The 18,040-nt window shown below is 40.8% G+C and overlaps 1 pseudogene; it reads left to right on the top strand.

Annotated features, from left to right (window-relative positions):
• The first annotated feature begins 448 nt into the window (after positions 1-448).
• LOC140187857 (uncharacterized) overlaps positions 449-18,040 on the top strand; it is a 36,078-nt pseudogene continuing 18,486 nt past the window's right edge.

Here is an 18,040-nt window from a genome sequence, read left to right as displayed (position 1 = left end):
TTTAGTGTCTCTGTCTGTATGATACATGTCTGGAGCAGAACAACTGCTCAGAAGTAGAATTCCTGTGTAGACTTGAGTCAAGAGGCTGGGAGGAGAGTTGATATATTGATTTGAAATTTTCAAACTCCCCAGATTTGAGAAAGATTCAAAAATAGCAAATGAACCTCCTTTATTCAAAAAGGGATTGAGAGAGAAAGCTGAATCTACAGGCTAGCTTGCTTAACATTTATCAAAAGAAAATTGTTATGAACCATAAGATATAGAAGCAGAATTAGACCATTTGGCCCTTTGAGTCTGCTCCTCCATCATGGCTGATATTTCTTCCTCTCAGCCCCAATCTCCTGCCTTCACCCCCGCCCCCGTATTCCTTCATGCCCTGACCAATCAAGAATCTTCTGTTATTATTAAAGGTATTGCAGCTGGGCGCTCATGAATTTGCAAGGTAATCATGACTGGTCAACATAGTTCTCTGACAGAGAAGCCGATTTTAACCAATGAAGAGTTAACATATGCTGTCGATACAGGAGGTTGGTATGGATAAAAGAACGAATGGCTAACAGGAAATCAGGAGAGGACATAAGTGGATCTTCTTCCAGCTGGCAAGATGTAATGAGTTATGCATTACAGTGACTGGTGCTGGACTGCAACATTTTACAATCTATATAAATAACTAGGAGAAGGCACTGAAGGTACAGCACTAAAATTGCTGATGACTCAAAGTAGATTGAAAAATAAGCTATGAAGAGGATACAAGGAAATTATAAAGGGATATAAATAGTTTAAGTGAGTGGGCAAAGATCTCACAGAAGGAGTGTAATGTGGGAAAATGTGTAAATGGCAGGCAGGACAGAAAAAAGAGCAGATAGTCTAAATTGTGAAAGATTGCAGAGCTGACATGCAAAAGGATCTGGGTTTCTTAGTACATATTTCACAAAAAGTTAGTATCTAGGTAATGCAAGAAATTCAGAAAGCCTGCAGGTTGAATAGTAGGGAGGTTATCCTTCAATCATATAGGATACTTTCAAAAACTCTGTACAGTGTTCATTCATTTTGTGTCGTGTCGTGTCGTATCAAGGGTAATCATGGTCTTTTCATGACCATGATTGTTCTTGGCAAATTTTTCTACAGAAGTGGTTTGCCATTGCCTTCTCCTGGGCAGTGTCTTTACAAGACAGCCATTATCAGGATCAGAATCAGGTTTAATATCACTGGCATAGGTCATGAAATTTGTTGTCTTTGCAACAGCAGTACAATGCATAATAATACAGGAAAAAGTAAATTACAGGAAATAGTTAAGTAGTGGAAAAATTTTAAACTTTAAAAAAAGTAGTGTTCATGGGTTCAATGACTATTCAGAAAATGGTTGCCAGAGGGAAAGAAGCTGTTCCCTGAATCATTGAGTGTGCGCCTTTTGGCTCCTGTACCTCCTTCCTGATGGTGGAGATGAGAACAGGGAATGATGGGGGTTCTTAATGATAGATGCCACGTTTTTTGAGGCATCCTTGAAGATGTCCTGGATGCTCCGGAGGGTAGTGTCCATGATGGAGCTGACAAGGCTTACAACTCTCTACAGCTTATTTCGTTCCTGTGCAGTAGCCCCCTCCTCTCCCTCCCACCATGCAGTCAGTTAGAATTTTCTCCACGGTGCATCTGTAGAAATTTGCGAGTGTCTTTGTGTCTTTGATGATTAAATTCCAGTTCCAATTGAAGTATAGGCACTGTCTTGCCTTCTTTGTAACTGTGTCCATATTTTGGGCCCAGGACAGATCCTCAGAGATATTGACACCCAGGAACTTGAAATTTCTCACTCTTTCCATCTCTGATCCCTTTATGAGGAATGGAGTGTGCTCCTTCGACTTACCCTTTCTGAAGTCCACAATTGTTCCTTTGGTCTTACTGATGCTGAATGCAAAGCACTACTCAACTAGCTGACTTACTTCACTCTTGTACGCCCTCTAATCATCATCTGAGATTCTACCAACGATAACTGCGTCATCAGCAAATATATAGTCGGCATTTGAGCTGTGTGTCATGGATATAGAGAGAGTAGAGCAGTACACATCTCTGATGTGCGCCAGTGAGGCAGAGATCCATGAAGATTGTGGTATTCCGGTTAGGAAGTCGAGGATCCAGTTGTAGATGGGGGTACAGAGGCCCAAGTTTTGGAGCTTGTCGAATAGAACTGTAGGAATAACTGTGTTAAACACTGAGCTGTAGTCAATAAACAGCGTCCTGACATAGGTATGAGTACTGTGCAGGTGATCCATTATCAATACTCTTCAGAGATTGTCTGCCTGGTATCAGTGGTCGCATAACCAGGACTTGTGATGTGCACCAGCTGCTCATATGACCATCCACCACCTGCTCCCATGGCTTCAGGTGACCATGATCTGGGGATTAAGCAGATGCTACACCTTGCCCAAGGGTGACCTACAAGCTAACAGAGGGAAGGAGTGTCTTACACTTCCTTTGGTAGAGACGTATTTCCACCCTGCCACCCTCTACGGTGTTGGACTACTAAAACACTATACAGTGTAGAACTACTAAAACAAGATAGATTATTAATCTACCAGAAGCAATTCAGAGAAAGCTGGTTCAGTGCCGTCTCCTAGACCAATATCACCTAAATGGTTTCAATAGAATCCTCTTCGACTCTTTTAAATCCCAGTGGTTGAAACCCTACCCAGCCCAACCTAAGACAACATGCCAATTGAAGCTAATGGTCAAGTCTTCTTATTTAGGCAGTCCCTTGGAGAGAGGACTATTTGCTTCCACTCTGGTTTTATGAGCTCCGAGATGGTAGGAGCTGCAGACCTTGTCAGAAGCAGAATTACGTTTGACTTGTACTACCTCACGAACAATCCACATGTAATTGCCAACAGCTGTACATTCAAATACTATTCCAATTTCTGCAAGACGTCAACAGTGGAACATTTTAAATGTTTCTTTAGTGCTACCAGGTTAGTAAAAATATGATAAGTCTCGGATGCAACACCTATAGGGGAACAGCCTTATTATGCTCCCTCATGGCAGTTTTTGTATCTGTAGATCCCTCCCACACCCCTTATGGTTTTCTACTTCCAAAATATTATCAGCATTAAGTATTTTATTTACTTATTGAGAAAGAGCGTGCAATAGGCCCTTCAGGGCCTTTGAGCCACATCACCTAGCAACCCCTGACTTAAACCTAATCACGGGACATTTTACAATGACCATATAACCTACCAACAGGTACACCTTTGGACTGTAGTGGTGGGGGGGGAACTGGAGCACCCGGGGAAACCCATGTGGTCGTGGGGAGGACGTACAAACTCCTCACAGGCTGTGACGGGAATTGAACCTATTTTGCTGGCACCGTAAAGTGTTGTGCTAACCATTATGCTACCATACTGCCCCTTGTCATTCTTGACATATAAGGTGTGAAGGACTCATACACTTACAGGTAGATAGGGTAGTTAAGAAAGCTTATGGGGTGTTAGCTTTCATAAGTCGAGGGATAGAGTTTAAGAGTCGCGATGTAATGATGCAGCTCTATAGAACTCTGGTTAGGCCACACTTGGAGTACTGCGTCCAGTTCTGGTCGCCTCACTATAGGAAGGATGTGGAAGTATTGGAAAGGGTACAGAGGAGATTTACTAGGATGCTGCCTGGTTTAGAGAGTATGCATTATGATCAGAGATTAAGGGAGCTAGGGCTTTATCTTTGGAGAGAAGGAGGATGAGAGGAGACATGATAGAGGTGTACAAGATATTAAGAGGAATAGATAGAGTGAACAGCCAGTGCTTCTTCCCCAAGGCACCACTGCTTAATACAAGAGGACATGGCTTTAAGGTAAGGGGTGGGAAGTTCAAGGGGGATACTAGAGGAAGGTTTTTTACTCAGAGAGTGGTTGGTGTGTGGAATGCACTGCCTGAGTCAGTGGTGGAGGCAGATACACTCGTGAAGTTTAAGAGACTACTAGACAGGTATATGGAGGAATTTAAGGTGGGGGGTTATATGGCAGGCAGGGTTTGCGGGTCGGCACAACATTGTGGGCCGAAGGGTCTGTAATGTGCTGTACTATTCAATGTTCTATGTTCTTAACTTTACATTCCAAGGTGCTTTTCTATCTTTCACTTCAGCTGCCATTATTTATCATTTCATGTGTAAACAGCGGCAGAGCTGCACTCAAGACCTCTCTGCTCTACGTCCTCCTAAGTGTTTCACCCTTATGTACGACCTCTCTTTGGCTCTCACACTGTTACTGAATATAGCCGTCTAAGCAGAAGCTGCAGATTTGTTGACTCATTATGCACCCAGGAAAACTCTGAGAGGCATACGAGGCTGCAGATGCTGAGATCAGGAGCAACAAACATTCCGTTGGTGGAGCTCAGGGGTTCGAGCGACAACTGTGGCAGGAAGGGAAGTGTGAATGTTTTGGATTGAAACCCTGAATCAGGACTTGACCTGCATTGGAACAGTCCCAAAGCAGGGTTTCAGCCCAAGTGCTGGCAATTCCTTTCCTCCTACGGATGTTGCTCAGCTTCCTGAGTTTCTCCAGCAGGTTGTAAGTTGCTCTGGGTAAACTTTGATGCAAGTAAGATTCTCTTCCCTGCCAGGTCTTGTGCTCCCCGCTGCCCACTACCTGTGTTTAGCAAATGCTTCAGAAAGTTTCTTCAAACTGTTATTACTTTTTCTGAACTTTACACAAGTTGATCCTTTGACTATCTTTAGAATTTGCTACAGGGTCTTTTAAACTACCTGAGCAGAAAGTGGCCAAAGATTAATGTTTCCCTCAAGAAAGCATCGCCTCCAAAAATGCAACTCTTCTGATTAAACTGAGATTACGACTAGAGTCAGAAATTTGGCCTGTCTACAGCGAGTTTGTCCTGGTCTCATTACCATTTTGCTAAGAGGTGTGGGTACTAAAAATGCATTCCAATAAACCTTGTTGGTACACTGGAAACCCTAAACAACTGGAATTTTAGTCAGAAAACATTGAGGCCCACTTTCTGTACTGGAGTATGGGATAACAAAACGAAGGTGGTATTCAGCCCAACAAGACAGTTTCAGCTCTGTTGAAATTCAAACCAGTTAATCCTTTTGTTTGCTTCCTTCCCTTACCTCTGGCAATCTTTTCTCTTCAAATTGCCATCTAACTATTTTGTTTGGGAAATCTTTGATTGAATACATGTCACGTGGTGCACACCAAGTCCCAATCACTCAATTCATTAAGATGTTTTACCTTAGGCGCTATTTGTTCTGTAGCCAATCATAAGTGCTACTTTTGAACCAGGAATTATTTCAGTTGGCAAATTTTATACAAGTTTATGGCAATCGTCTTAATGTAGCATCACTGAAATGGCAGAGGTGGTGCAACAGCTCCAGGGACGGAAATTTGATCCTGACCTCCGATGCTGTCTGTGTAGAGCATGCAAGTTCTCCCAATGACTACAAAGGTACCTTCTTGGTGCTCCTGCATCCCAAAGTCATGCTGGTTGTTAAATTAATGGCTGTTGTAAGTTACGCTGTGTACATGATGACAGGATCAGAGAAATATTAATCAGCAATGTGAGAGATATAATACATTAAGTAAAATAAATGGGAGTATGGGATTGCACTAAGATTTTTATCTAGTCATTGGTTCACACATGCTCATTACTGATTGAATCAGCAAGAACTTGATGGGCCAAATGTTGTGAGGAAGTATGTTAAAATCTATGTTCATAAGATCATAATTTGTTGTTATTACTCATGAAAAAGTTGCTACTAAAGAGAAATATTTACAATACCTCTGGATTTTTCTCAAGAAATAAATGGATCTTGGACTTTAAAGACTTAGATTATGTTCACAATCTTTTGGATGTATTATTTCAATGGTTAGATTGAGTCTTCCCCTTCCCTTCATCTTTGACTGTCAGATACATTTACAAATCGTTCATCTGCATACTGTATCTACCTTTACTCATACATAATCTTGCACCATCTTCTCGAGCAGCAAACTGGCTGTGAGAGCTAACCTATCTGCTCTCACTCATTCTTTTATTCATGTTCATATTCACGTAATGACAGCAGACAGGAGAAGATTTGGCCCCTGATGTCTGAGCTTGCATCCAATAACTGTGCTTTTCATTCACTTAATGTCTTAAATCTGCCAATTCTTTTCTTGAAATAAAAATATCCATAATTTTGATAATTAAAACCAAAACATTGGAAAATAGAGGCTTATAATCCCAAATTCCATTATATTTGATCAGAAATACTTGTTTCTATCCATTACAGAATCCTTGAAATGCACTTTGAAGTCCTTTCAATTGTCAGGTTAGATTTAGTATTTAGCACAATGGCTGACTGAGCAAACAGGCAAAATGAGGCAAGTCAGGCAGCATCTGCAGAGAAAAGAACACAATTATTGTTCTCTGCTAATGGCCACTTACTGGAACTGATCAGTCTTTTTTTTAACTATTTATGCTTGAAATGAGAAATTAAAATACTTTGAAAGCAATTATTCAATTCCAGGAAGCCACATTTCCTAGGAGAGCAATGTTTAAGCATGAAGTTCAGTTGCGAATGCAGTTTCAGGATGAGTCATCTTCTATTTAAAAATTTCTTAATTTTTAAACTAAATATGTTATCAAAACTAAACTCCTTTATGGAAGGAATTCCACCAGGTCTTAAACATGTTTTGATTTGTAGTTTGATCATTTGTTTATTTTAGAGTACTACTTACCCTTCTCAGGATGTGCAGAACCACTTTTTTGTAATTAGCAAGGTAAGTTTAGGAGTTATAAAAGATGTATTTCAATATTACTATTTTAACCTGAATTCCTGTCAGTACATTATGTGTTCATGAACAAACGCAATGGCACCCTTTCCTTTATATATAAAATGAATGGCAGCAAAGGAGAATGCTATTTATAAGATATTGGATGCCACTGTGTCTGATTAAACCAGAATGATTTCTTTCGGCAGGAATGTTCACAGCACGAAACTACGAAATAGTTAGATAGGTGAAAATGCTATAATTTGCTGTTAAAGCAATTTGAAATGAACCATGAAATCCTTGCTGAGAGGATCAAATTTTACTTTGGTGATTAATTGATGAGGCATGCTATCTCATTGCTTATTATCATGGCAAAGAGCCAGTTACAATTTTCAGGCACCAGTTTCATTGACACTGTGTCTGTAGGGTGCCAAACAGTCATCGTGACCCAGCTTGAATTAAGGCTAACTGCCATAATAGAGGATGGCTGAGGCTAAAAGGAAATGACTCAGACGCAGTGGAGTACGGGTGATATCTCAGGGTCAACCCAACAGGATTTAGTGATCATGATTTGCCTATGCAAATATTCCTATCACCTGTAAGACCTCTCTTTCAAAACAGCAACAGTGATGGTGACAGACTGAAACAGGAAGCTGAATGCATTGTGAGACTGTTACCCTGTAATCACCAGCCAAAACAATTCGAATAAATTAAGAAAACTAAGGAATACCACTTTCCTCTGGTCCTGGTACAGAGTAAATTCATCAAGGTTGTATAAATGGATGAGAGAGAAGAAGTGAGATGCATTCGTTAATCTATGAAATCTGTGTGTATGTGACTAGGAATGACATTAGAGTGCTTCAAAGGTTTGGAAGGTACATTTAATGCCAGAGAAATGTATATACAATACACATGCTGAAATGCTTTTTCTTCACAACCATCCACAAAAACAGAGGAGTGCCCCAAAGAATGAATGACAGTTAAATGTTAGAACCCCAAAGCACCACCCCCCGCTCCCCCACCCCCCACGTGTAGGCAGCAAGCAACGATCTTCCCTCTCCCACCAGCAAAAAAGCACCAGCGCCGCCCTCCCCCCCACCGAGCACTCAAGCGTGCAGCAAAGCTTCAATAAAGACACAGACTTGCAGTTCACCAATGACTACTTGTTCTCCTGGTAATTCGACATACCACAGGCTCTCTCTCTCTCCCTTAAAAGGGGAAAAAAAGGTGTCTCCGTTTCACAGTGAGGGAGATCTAGGATCTTTTACCCTACATCAGGGGTTCACAACTTTTTTTATGCCATGGATCAGTACCATTAACCGAAGGGTCTGCAGACCACAGGATGGGAGCCCCTGCCCTAGGCCTAGATGATAGATATTTATAATAGAGTACTCTGAACTTAACTAAGAGGATAAGATCCAGAGAAAAATGAAGACAATAGCAGCACATGATTCAACGAATAATACAGGTGTAAGGGGGTGGGGTAATTGTTCACCTAATCTTCATGTGGTTAAATAGAAGTTACTGATTAGTAACACAAATGGATAGTCAAGATAAAATGTGGGTAACCATTTTGAACAATTCTTTTATGCTACACATTATGGATTTCAGTACAATTGGATTTTAAGAGTCTTTTGATTTACGCACGAATTGGAAACAGAAGGAGGTCACCTGCCTACTTGAGTGTTCTCTAGAATTTGATAACATCAATGCTGACCTGTTTCTAACCTCAACGTGCTCCTGTTTACCCATGTAAATGTTTCACTCCCTTGCTTATCTATCAAACTTTGCCATAAAAAAACAAAGGCTTTGATTCCACCACCTTTCGAAGAAGAGATTTCTAAAACCCCATGACTTCTGATTGAAAATATCTTGCGTCATTGAGGTCTTCATTTTTAAACAGTGGCCCTAAGTTCCAGATTCTCCCACAAGAGAGTATCCCCTCTAATCCATCCTACCAAGACCCCTTGAGACCACCCTCAGGGTGGAGGGGCAACACCATATATTCTGTCTGGGTGCCCTCCAATCTGATGGCATGAATATCGATTTCTCCTTGAGGTAAAAATTACCCCCCCCCATTCCTCTATTCCCTACTTTGACCTTCTTTGCTCTCCTCACCTTCCTATCACCTCCCACTGCGTCTCCTCTTCCTTTTTCCTACGGTGCACTCCCCTCTCCTATCAGATTCCTTCCTGACCTTTCCCTCCCTCCTGGTTTCACCTGTCACCTTCCAGCTTGCCTCCCCACCTTTTTATTCTGGCATCTTCCCCCTTCCTTCTCAGTCCTGATGAAGGGTCTCACCCTGAAACGTCAACTGTTTATTCATTAACGTCAACTGTTTATTCATTTCCATTGATGCTGCCTGACCTGCGGAGCTCTTCCAGTATTTTGTGTGTGCTTCCTCTGTGACCTTATACTGTATGCTTCAATTAAGTTGCCTCATACTTCTTAAATACTTATAGCCTATCCACCTTTTCTTCACAAAACACTTATTCAAAGTATTAGTTTAGCAAACTTCTCCTGAAGTGTTTCCAATGCCTTAACATTCTTCCTTGAATAAGGTGACTATTGTACACAGTTCTCCAGGTGTGGTCTCACCAATGCCCTACATAAGTAAACATGACCTCCCTATTTTACTTAGTATAGAACCACAGAGAACAGAAACAAGTCCTTCTAGCACACCTCACCCACTTCCTCCAGCAATAAACAATAATGTCTTCTTAGCTTTTTTTAATTAGTTGCATTAAATATATACCAGCCTTTTGCAAACCATGTACTTAGACTGCCAGATTCTTAGGGTTGTAATCAAGTTCAAACTTAAAGTAAGTTTATTATCAAAGTATATCTATGTCACCATATGCAATCCTGAGATTTATGTTCTTGCAGGCATACTCATAGTAAAAGAACACTACTGCACAGAACCAGGCCATTTAGTTCAACTTGTTCATGCTGAAATTTTATTTCGTCTAGTCCCATTGACTCACACCTGAATCAAAATCTTTCATAGTCCTTCCATCCATGTACTGTACGTATCTCAACTACTGTTAAATGCTGCAATCGAACCCCCATCCACTACTTCTGCTGGCAGCTCATTCCATACTCACACAGCCCTCTGAGTGAAGAAAGTTCCTTTAAATATTTTACCTTTCACCATTAACCTATCACCTTTTGTTCTAGTCTCATCCAACCTCAGTAGAAAAAGTCTGCTTGCACTTGCCCTGTCTATAACCCACATAATTTTGCTTACCTCTATGTCTCTCTTTGTTCTCCAGTGCTCCAGGAAAAAAGTTCTAGCCTCTACAATCTTTCCCTATAATTCAGGTCCTCAAGTCCCTGTAACATCTTAGTAGAAGTTCTGCTACTGGAATCAGAATCAGGTTATTTATCATTGATATATGTTGTGAAATTTGTTGCTTTGTGGCAGCAGAGAGTGCAAGACATAGAAGTCACTATAGGTTACAATAACACACATAAAAGTTGCTGGTGAATGCAGCAGGCCAGGCAGCATCTATAGGTACAGTTGACGTTTTGGGCCGAGACCTTCGTCAGGACTGACTGAAAGAAGAGCTAGTAAGAGATTTGAAAGTGGGAGGGGGAGGGGGAGATCCAAAATGATAGGAGAAGACAGGAGGGGGAGGGATGGAGCCAAGAGCTGGACAGTTGATTGGCAAAAGGGAAATGAGAGGATCATGGGATGGGAGGCCTAGGGAGAAAGAAAGGAGAAGGGGGGAAGCCCAGAGGATGGGTAATAACGGATGGGGTACGAGGAGAGGTAGGGCAGTAACGGAAGTTAGAGAAGTCAATGTTCATGCCATTAGTTACAATAAATAGTCCTGCAAAAGATGAACTGAGAGCTAGTGCTCATTGACTGTTCAGACATCGTATAGCAGAAGGGAAGAAGCTGTTCTTACAACATAGAGTGTGGATCTTCAGGCTTCTGTACCTCCTCCCTGATGACAGCAATGAGAAGAAGGCATATCAGAGTCAGAGGAACAATTGGCAATTATATTGTTAAATTAAGGGATTTACCTAGACCAGGAGTTCCCAACCTGGGGTTCATGGACCCCTTGCTTAATGGTATTAGTCCATGGCATAAAAAAGGTGGGAAACCCTGACCAAGACATTGCCCCTTTAGTTATATCTTAACCTGGGTGCTACAATACAGAATTGTGTGTGGTTTAAATAAAGAATAAAAAAATTGTTAAGCTTACAATCTCAACTATTGTGACAGAGAATAAATAGAATAACAACTGAACTGATTTCCACAGGTGCAACTCTGTCTGTCCCATTCACCCTCTCTTAAATTTCAGTTGGTCATATAACCATATAACAATTACAGCACAGAAACAGGCCACCTCGGCCCTTCTAGTCCGTGCCGAACTCTTACTCTCACTTAGTCCCACCGACCTGCACTCAGCCCATAACCCTCCATTCCTTTCCTGTCCATATAGCTGTCCAATTTAAATTTAAACGACAACATTGAACCTGCCTCAACCATTTCTGCTGGAAGGTCGTTCCACACAGCTACCACTCTCTGAGTAAAGAAGTTCCCCCTCATGTTACCGCAAACTTTTGCCCTTTAACTCTCAACTCATGTCCTCTTGTTTGAATCTTCCCCACTCCCAATGGAAAAAGCCTATCCACGTTAACTCTATCTATCCCCCTCATAATTTTAAATACCTCTATCAAGCCCCCTCCCCCAACCTTCTATGTTCCAAAGAATAAAGACCCAACTTGTTCAACCTTTCTCTGTAACTTAGGTGATGAAACCCAGGTAACATTCTAGTAAATCTTCTCTGTACTCTCTCTATTTTGTTGACATCTTTCCTATAAAGTAATTTTCCTGCAAGTAGTTTTCTTTTCACATGCCTAACAATTACTCTTTGACTCTTTAACCTACATAGCTAAACCAAGTAGCCAATAACCTAACAACATGCCTTTTAGGATGTGGGAGATAAAGGAGGGTAGTCACAAGGAAATACCACAAGACAGTACCTAAGGTCAGGATTGGACCTGGGTCTCCGCAGCTGGGAGGACAGCCGTACTAACTACTTTAGCAGCATGCTAAGCATTAGAGCTGGTGTATTACCGTGTAATCTTGGTGGGAATAGCGTTGAAAAACACCAAGGTATTTCACCTATCATCAGGTACTCAAGTTACTGTAGTCTATAGTCCTAAGGCAGCAGTGAAAACTCAAGCTGCAAAATGCTAGCATCACATGAATGCACGTGGCACCAATTTCTTGCTACGGATGTAGTACCAGCCATTTCCCAGAGAACTATTTCTTTAAGCAGGAAACATGTCTGCAGCGTGTCTAAAGCATGTTGTAGCATAGAGGCCTATCAATCCAAACTGAGGTAGAAGCAATACCCCTTCCTAGAGGGAAATACTTTCAGCAAGTAAAAACAGAAGAGGAGCTTTGAAATTCATTCAGAGTCGAGTGGCATAGTCACACTGCTAACTGGGCTGCTACTTCACAATTCTAATGAACCAGGTTCATTCCTGACCTCCGGAGCTATCTGTGTGGAGTTTTGACATTCTCCCTGTGACGGAATGGGCTTCCTTTCATTGCTCCAGTTTCCACTGCAGCCCAGAGATGTGCTGGTTAGTAGGTTAATTGACTAGTGTAAATTGTCCCTTGTGCATAGGCAAGTGGTAGAATCTGGGAGAAATGTAGAAATAACAGGAACAGGAGAAAAGAATAGGTTACAGAAAGAATTAGTCGTAAATTGGATTACTGTGAGCCAGCCTAGACTGGAAGGTTCAACTGGCCTCCCTCTACGTTGTAAAGAAATTTTATGGAATAGAAATAAAAGCAGAAAATTCTGGAACCACTCAGCAAGTCAGGAGTATGTACAGCATTTTTCTGCTTACATTTCTGAATTTTAACATCTGCATTTTTTCACTTGCTCTCAGACAGAATAGAACTACTCTTGTAAAGCATTGTGGAAACAGCAAGATTTCAAGACAAAAATACAGATAAACAAGCCACTGTAGATTCAGATTCAGATTTATTTATCACATGTACATCGAAACATACAGTGAAATGTATTGTTTTCATTAACAACCAAGGATGTGCCGGGGGCAGCCCGCAAGTGTTGCCTCTGGTGTCAGCATAGCATGCCCATAATGTTCAGCAGAACAACACAAGTAAAAAAAAACAACAGTAAAACAACCCCTTTCCCACTCACGCACTCACGACAGACAGGCCTCCAGTCCTTGGTTCTGGATTTTCAGAGGACATGAATATGTGCAGCAAAGGCTTGTTCTATTTAGCACAGTTAGTCTCAAGATAAATTCCAGTGAAGCACTTAAGTAAAACAATGCATCTTCTAACATACCCAACTGTTAAAGTTGCCAATATCGTCAATAGCTAACTACATTACTAGATGATGATTAGTTAACAAAGACTGAGGATCAACTAAGGAGATGTCATGTAAATGATTGCGGTGCTCTCACTGTAATCACTTGGATGACATCTCGTCAGTTGATCTTTGGATGTAACAGATCATATTGTAGATGATAAACTTTTTACAGATGTGTAGAGAACCATCCACTTAAGAGGAGACAAGTCAAGGGCGAGTTGAAGTGTCACACATTCCATGGATACAAATCAGACATTGGAACAATTATGAAAGGGTGCATCATCAAAAGAATAATTGGCAATTGTAAATATATGAAACGGTCTTTTACAGGAAGGATATCAGGCTGGTACATTCACATATAAATGTTTACATCAACCACATTTATATGTGAATGCAAATTATTTTGTTTTGTAGTTACGGTTGGTACTCAATTGTTAAACATGTTCTGAAGCTCTTGGTATTTCCTATGTGTTTACGTTATGCAGTACTCACCATCTCTTCAGTTGTGGCTTCTGGACCAGTTCCAAATACAACTACTGATAAGCCTCAAACTAGAAAAGAACTTCCCTTTGTGTGCTTCATTGGAAACATGCAAAGCAAACTAGGAAATGTTGAACTCTGTCTGAGATGGAATGGAGTGGGTGCTAGAGCTGCAGATGCTACGGCTCAATTGACTTGGAGTCCAAAGGATGATCGGAGATTGAAGGCAGGAGTTGTGAACTGCTCTCAGTAAGAGGAGTCAGGTCAGGTTTGGGAGAAGAGTCAGACCAGGGATTATTAGAGAGGTCAGTCCTGTGAGGGGTTGGACCAGGGTCTAGTATTCAATCTGAGTACGCTGTTAGAGCAGTTTGGGCAGAGAAGGTCGGTGCAAAGAGATTAGCAGAGATGTCAATGGAGGGGATGTCAAAGCTGGTCGTCATTGGGCTTGAGAAAAGTGGGTTAAGTAAAGATCTCAAATTGTGGGGGTTGATGCAGTGAACGAAAACCCCAAAGGTACAACTGGCCATGTTTAGACATCAAGCCCCACAGAAAAAAAAAACTGCAGTCTTCCTGCAAATAACTTTGTCCCCAGTTTTTCTTTGTATTTACTGTCACGGAAATTGATAACTGTAGTCCAACTAAGCATGGTTCCATACTCTTCATTTTTGGGCAAATTATAATATTATAAATTTCAATAAAATATTTACTTAAATACATTTTAACCTTGACATTTAAACTGGGAAAATTACTATACATGGCTATTATTTGTATTTTATGTGAAAATTAAATTATAAAGCATTTTGAAGTGAAATTTTTGGAGGGGTTTTGGTGGTGCAACTCTATTACAGCACCAGTGATCTCGGTTCATTTCCCACCACTGTCAGTAAGGAGTTTGTACATCCTCCCCATGACCACGTGAGTTCCCTCCCACATTCCAAAGACATATGCGTTAGGGGGTTAATTGATCACATGGGTGTAATTGGGGGGGCGTGGCCTAGTTGAGCTAGAAGGGCCTGTTACTGTGCTGTATCTCTAAATAAAAAAAATCCAAAGCCAATTTTTATTAAAAACATACCACCCCAAAAAGTTTGCAAGCAACCAGAGAATTTTTTTTTAAAATGTCATGCCATAGAGCAAGGTATTTGAATTTCACAGGTAAAATTAGCTGTAAATTTATATAACTAGAGAAAGAACAAGGCAACGTTTGTTGTCATGGTTACTGGACTTGTAGGGTGTCAGCTGCAACGCTTGCTATATTCACAGACTGCTCTCCTTCCTCACCTCAGGCTTTTTTCAATTGATGGCGTTCTACATGTTCCAGCACTGACTTTCTGACAGTGAGCTGATTGGACCTTTTGGATCCTGAGTATATAAGCAATTTTTTTCAAGCCTAGTTCATGAACTCTGCACAAAGCACGATTGCTGCTCCTTCAGCAGCGCCTAACAAGAAGCTTGCCAGCTGCTAATCATCATAACTAGGATTTCAGCCCAAAGTAAGTAGATCTCTAATGAAAGTGTCATTGACTTGAAACATCTGTTATTCTTTCTCCCAACAGATGCTGTCTGACCTATTGCGTGTTTCTTGTATTTGCCGTTTTTATTTCTGTCCCAGCAGCTGCACTAAATACTTTTGCTTTTATAAAACATTCCTACTGAAATAGCTTGCTTCTTAACGCAGTAGCCGTATTTTTAGATATGTACTGCACAAAATCAGAGTATCATTTTATATGTTGGGCTAGAACAGGGATTCCCAATCTTCTTTCGTGCAGTGGACCCCTACCATTAATGGGGAACCCATGGGTTGGGAATATACTGTTTTTAGTAAGCAGCTCTGTAGAGAATCACTCAATGGCAAACAGCAGAATATAGGTCAACTCCAGCACTTGCACATTGCAACACAGGAGACAGAAATGAGCTCAAAGTCAGGTGCAAATGCATTTGACTTACCACACGGATACTGCTCTCAGCGTCAAGTTCCGAGGTTTAAACCAGGGATGTATTTTATGCTGTGTTGGCTCATTCACTTTTACTATGCTGATAATGACAGAGCTGGAAAGTACTCAGACAATAATTTCTTTGCCAGCTCCCAGGGCAGCATTGTACTTAGCTCTATTCTTCTTATTGTCCTGCATTTCTGCAATTTCTTTTCTCCCACATTTGCTCCATAATTCTCCATTAATTCCTTTTGCCAAAATTTACAGTGGCTAATACACCTACACCAATGATTGGATTTTCACTCTTATATGACATGAATTTCTTTGTTTCGTGGCAGCAGTACAATGCAAAGCCATAAAATTACTATAAATTACTCAATAAATAGCACAACAAGGGAATAATTAACTAGTAGTCATAGACTATTTAGAAATCTGACAGAAGCAGGAAAGAAGCTGTTTCTGGATCACTGAGTGCAGACCAGGCTTCATTACCTTCTTCCTGACGGTAAAAATGAGAAGAGAGCCTATCCCAGATGGTGAAGGTCCTTCATGATGCACGCCACCTTCTTGAGGCTGTGCCTCTTGTAGATGCCCTCTTTGGTAGGGATGTTTGTGCCTGTAATGGAGCTGGCTGGGTTTACAACCATCTGCAGCCCCTTGAGATCCCGTCCACTGGTGCCTCCCTGCCAGGCTTTGACCCAACCAGTCACAAAGCTCTCCATTGCACATCTACAGAAATTTGCAAGAGTCTTTGGTAATGTATCACATTGCTTCAAACTCCTAATGAAGTAGAGCTAGTGATGTGCCCTCTTTGTGATTGTATCAGTGTGGGAGAAAAGCAGAGCACCTCCGCAAGGTTAGAGAAATTACACATAAACTGCACATACGGCATGTGAGTTCAGAGTTAACCTGAGTGAGACAGTAATACTAACTGCTGTATCACCACGCTGCCTAATGAGTTTAACAGGGAATTCTGTATATGTTTTTTCCTTTTTACTTAATCTTAAATACTCTTAATTTATTTCTGTCGCTCAACTTCCTATAGTTAATTTTCATTACTTAAAATTTTGCTATAATTATTTTGATCTGCTGTTAAATGTCTCTTATCATCAATTACAATTAAAGTAACTCAAAGGCCTTTGCCAATAGTGAGGTGTCAAAGGGCCAAAGGACCAGCCTGGGGACAGTCTAAGTTACCACTTGCTGGAGCCCTAATTCTCGTTTGTAGCCCGTTGTGTTTCACGAGATGGTATTGGCAGTAGGCTCCCTGTAAAACTGGACCTGCAGGGCTGTATAAATTAAGAGTGGCCCATGGGAATTGTGCAGGTAACAGTACAAATCAAGAATACATTGATATTAATTCTCTCACGGTGTTTGCCTACTGCTGGCAAGACAGCATTTTTTGCCCATCTCCAACTGTACTTGAGAAAGTGGAGTTGAGCCACTTGATCTACTATAATCTTTCTGATAAGGTACTTCTAATGTTGCAATGCAAGATGTTTGAACATTCCGGTGGTGACAGATGATGGAGGAACCATAATACGTTTCCAGGTAGAGATAGTATGTAGGTAAAATTTGCAGGTAATAACTGTTGCTCTTACATTTTTCATTGGAAACATTGGGGGCTTGAGTTATTGTTCATGTAGACTAGAAAAAAGAACAGCACAGAATCATGCTAATCACTCTACTTGTGTGCTCCGACCATGAAATTAATCAAAAGTAATCCCATCTGCCCACAAGTGGTCCATATCCTCTATTCTGTGCTTGTTCATATGTCTATCTAAATACCTCTTAAATGTCACCATCTTATCTGCTTCTACAATCTCTATACCAGGGTCTGCAAGATACCTACCACTCTCAATGTAAAGAAAACTTGCCTTGTACATCTCATATAAGTTCTCTACATCTTATCTTAAATGTATGCCCTTCCATATTGTAATGGATATTCACTGTCCTGGGACAGGAAGTATCACTTTTGCTAAGCTTGCTTTCCAAACACACCATTTCCTACTTGTAAGGCAAACAGATATAAGTAAACTTCCACTTTGATTATTTTCTGGTTGTAAATGGAAGTTAGTCTTCAGTTCTTGAAATGCAAATGACAAGCAGTAGTTAGTTTGAAGTAAAAAAAATGTATTATCTATAGAGCAGCTTTGAAGTTGCTCTGTCTGTAAAGAGTCACTGCACCTGTTTTATTGCTGCTGGATGATGCAGTAAAAGACAATGGGTTGTTTAAGTTGGATTGTTTCAAATAGACAAGCTGACTCTTAAGCTGCTAAGTTCAAGGAATCTTGCAGAGCAAAAGGATAATATCATTTAGCATATCAATAACTGATGCATTTGTAGTGGAAGTTAGCTTCACAGCATTTACAGCATTAGTTGAGAACTATGTCTCCAAAAGATGCTTTTAGACCGTTTCTATTGAAAGGCATCTAAGGAAATACCAGATGTGTGTGAAGTCATCCAAGTGGTAGAAAAAGGGGATAAATGTAAACAACAGTTCAGGCTTATTAGCAATG

Source organism: Mobula birostris, chromosome 25, assembly GCF_030028105.1.
Source record: "Mobula birostris isolate sMobBir1 chromosome 25, sMobBir1.hap1, whole genome shotgun sequence".
Taxonomy (NCBI): domain Eukaryota; kingdom Metazoa; phylum Chordata; class Chondrichthyes; order Myliobatiformes; family Myliobatidae; genus Mobula; species Mobula birostris.
This window is presented reverse-complemented; position numbering and strand designations above follow the sequence as displayed.